This window comes from Miscanthus floridulus, chromosome 5, assembly GCF_019320115.1.
Source record: "Miscanthus floridulus cultivar M001 chromosome 5, ASM1932011v1, whole genome shotgun sequence".
In the NCBI taxonomy this organism is placed as follows: Eukaryota; Viridiplantae; Streptophyta; class Magnoliopsida; order Poales; family Poaceae; genus Miscanthus; species Miscanthus floridulus.
In genome coordinates this window covers 132,374,142-132,377,558 of record NC_089584.1, presented here as the reverse complement: position 1 = coordinate 132,377,558, position 3,417 = coordinate 132,374,142, and the positions used below count along the sequence as shown (strand labels likewise).

The 3,417-nt window shown below is 44.0% G+C and overlaps 1 pseudogene; it reads left to right on the top strand.

Annotated features, from left to right (window-relative positions):
- Positions 1-368: 368 nt before the first annotated feature.
- Positions 369-3,417, top strand: LOC136453654 (eudesmanediol synthase-like; annotated as a pseudogene).

The window sequence follows — 3,417 nt, the reverse complement described above, 5'->3', positions numbered from 1 at the left end:
GCTTCCTCACCGGCGGCGCCCCTCCCCCGGGATCCGCCGCTCCGCCCCTCCCCTCCCACACCGGCGGCGCCCCTCCCCCGGATACACACAGAGTAGCTGATATGGCTGCGAACAAAGTTGCTGCTAATCAAGGGAGCAGCGAAACAACGGCTCCCGCCGTCGCCTGCGGCCCTTTTGAGCCCTGCGTGTGGGGCGACTTCTTTGTGGCCTACACACCTCCTCCCCTACAGGCAGGCGGACATGCATCTCGATCGATCCATTGCCAAATACTGTATATATAATCGTATTAGTTTACATTATACTAGTATGTTTAATTATTAATTAGCTCTTTGATTGTATATTGTATAAATCGTGCATGCATGCATAAGCAGAGGACAGAGTGGATGAGAGGGAGGGCGGAGCAGCTCAAGGGGGAAGTGCACCGGATGTTTGAGGCCGGCAAAGCCATGAACGACGCGTCCGACACGGTGAGTCTAGTGGACGCGCTGGAACGCCTTGGCATAGACAACCACTTCCGCGAGGAGATCGACGTCGCGTTAAGCCGGATCCATGGCGAGGACGACACGGACGTTGGCAGCTCCCACGACCTGCACACAGTTGCGCTCCGGTTTTGCTTGCTTAGGCAACATGGCTTCTGGGTACCTACAGGTATCGATCTGCTAGCGACGCAAAAACTCGTCTGATCTTTGCAAGGAAGAAACTTTAGTGAAGATTTCCATCATGAGTAACCTGAATATATTCATGCAGATGTTTTTGACAAGTTCAGAGATGGCATGGGAAATTTCAACATAGAACTAAGCCGTGACCCTAGGGGCCTGCTTACCCTGTACAACGCAGCTCACATGGCAGTCCCAGGAGAGGCAGTCCTTGACGACGCCATCGCCTTCGCCAGGCGCCACCTTGAGGCTGCAAGAGGCAAGCTCAGGTCGCCGCTGTCGGAGCAGGTGTGCCGTGCCCTGGAGACCCCGCGGCCCCGGTTCATGCGCCGACTGGAGACCATGCACTACATCAGCGAGTACGAGAAAGAGGAGGGCCATAATAAGGCCCATAACGCCACGGTGATCGAGCTCGCGAGGCTGGACTTGAACCTCGTCAGATCTCTCCACCTCAAGGAGCTCAGGTCTCTCACCTTGTAAGTCCTCCCATTTCCATACTTTAATCAACACTTATATCTTCGATTCTCATCACATCACAATGATGGACGACATGGCCGGGTTAATCAATGCAATTTCGTCTGATGAAAGATGGTGGAGGAATCTGTATAACGATGTGAAGCTGCCCTATGCTCGGGACCGCATTGTAGAACCGTATTTCTACGCTTGTGGCATTTTTCATGAGGAGGAGAATTCGCACATACGGATAATTTTCACCAAGGTGTTTGTGTTGTTGGGCTTGATGGATGACACCTACGATGTCCACGCCACCTTGGAGGAGTGCCAAACGTTAAATGAAGCAATACAAAGGTATGCATATATAGTTTACATCAGGTTTTGGCTAATACAGTATTTTGCATAAGCTCGCACTAGTGATGATCGATCCATAGCTGCAACAGCATATTAATTAGTAATTACATTACATGCTAGTTGTTGGCCATTGATATTCATATACAAAACCAACATATTAATTAATTAATTAGTAATTACATGCTAGTTTTCTTTTGAAACAAATAATTACATGCTAGTTGTTGTTGGGCATTGATATTCATATATAAAACTATTTTCTATATGTCTCGATTACAAATAATGACGCATGAATAAAAGATTCTTTAGTCATGATTATAAAAGAATTACACTAGTCAAACTAATTCAATGTATATGTCACTATTATCTGCAGATGGGATGAAACTGCTGCCTCTTTTCTACCGAAATATATGCGCATGTTGTACATCAAAACACTGAGCAACATCAATGGAATCGAGGATATTCTAGAACCTTTTGAGAAATACCGCATGATGGCTCACATACAAAAACAGGTATGTCCCCTCACCGAATAGTCACGGTGTCGACCAGCTACTGAATCTGAGGTTCTGTTGTTTCCTTGACCATATGTCTTAATCATTTGATTGTCTGTATATAGCTTTTTAGTCCGTTTTGGTATATTTTCTATAGTTGACCACAAATTTCCTAAATGGTGTTTTTGAATTACCTAAAACTGCTAACCATAAGGCATATTTTAACTGTGCAGTACAAATTACAGTCGAACAATTACCTTCAAGAGGCTAAATGGTTTAATGAAAAGCATATCCCAAGTTTGAAAGAGCATACGGATATGACGCTTATGTCGACAGGTTTACCAGTTCCTGTTCTCCCTGGCGCTAATGGCCGCGGGCCAGGTGGTAACCAAGGAAGCACTTGAGTGGGCGCTGAGTGTGCCTAACATGGTGCGTGCTAGTGGAGAAATAGGTCGCCTCCTCAATGACATATCCTCTTACTAAGGTAATCCATGTATTCTTAATTAATCCCTAAGATCCGTTTGATTCTTGGAATTGAATTCATTATAATAATTATAATTTAGGCATGAATTAATTAAGCTAATATAGTTGTATATAAAATATATTTGTATATTATTGGTATCCATACAAGGGAGATACTTATATGTTGCATTTCTATGGTAGAGAAGTGAGTTGAAGAGCATGCTATAAAGTTGTAGAGTAGAAAAATAACATAGTGATCTATAGAATTAATTTTCATCTCTCATGCTATAAATTTAAGATAGGCTCATTTCTGAGCTCGAAAAAGTAGTGGAATGTTAAATTCCAAGCCAAATAGCTTAATACATTAAGTAGATTCTAATTTCTCTAAAATGAAGGGATCCAAATAGTAAAGAGTCTTTTTTTTCTTCTTTTGTCTAAAAGAGTCACCTATCTCTCTGCATCCGAGTCGAACCACACCCTCGTTTATTGTATTTTTGTCCACCTAGAGAAGTCCATACATGATTAGGTGCACATGTAAAACCTCCATTTTTGTTGCAACAATTTGGGCACCTTACCATAACATATGCATCTATATGCGCAGAGAGGAAAGAACAAGAACGATGTGGCTAGCACCGTGGAGAGCTACATGAAGGAACATGTTGCGACGGGGGAGGAGGCGATTGCGGCTATCAAAACAATGGTGGAGCAAGCATGGATGCGGATAAATGGGGCGTGTATGGAGCTAGGCCGCACCATGCAACCAGCGCTCCAATGGTTGGTTGACATGACAAGGATGCTAGAGATTTTCTACCTTCATGGCAGGGACGGCCTCACCTACGGCTATGACATCAAAGAGATTGTCGCCTTCCTCTTCCTGAAGCAAGTCCCGGTTTAAGCCACCTTAATGTTGTTGTCTCCTTTTTCATTTCTTAAATTCCCCTCTTTCGCCTCCTTTTCTGCTTCTCTTGGTGTAACTTTGTACTCTTTTTTCTAAATAATTTCAA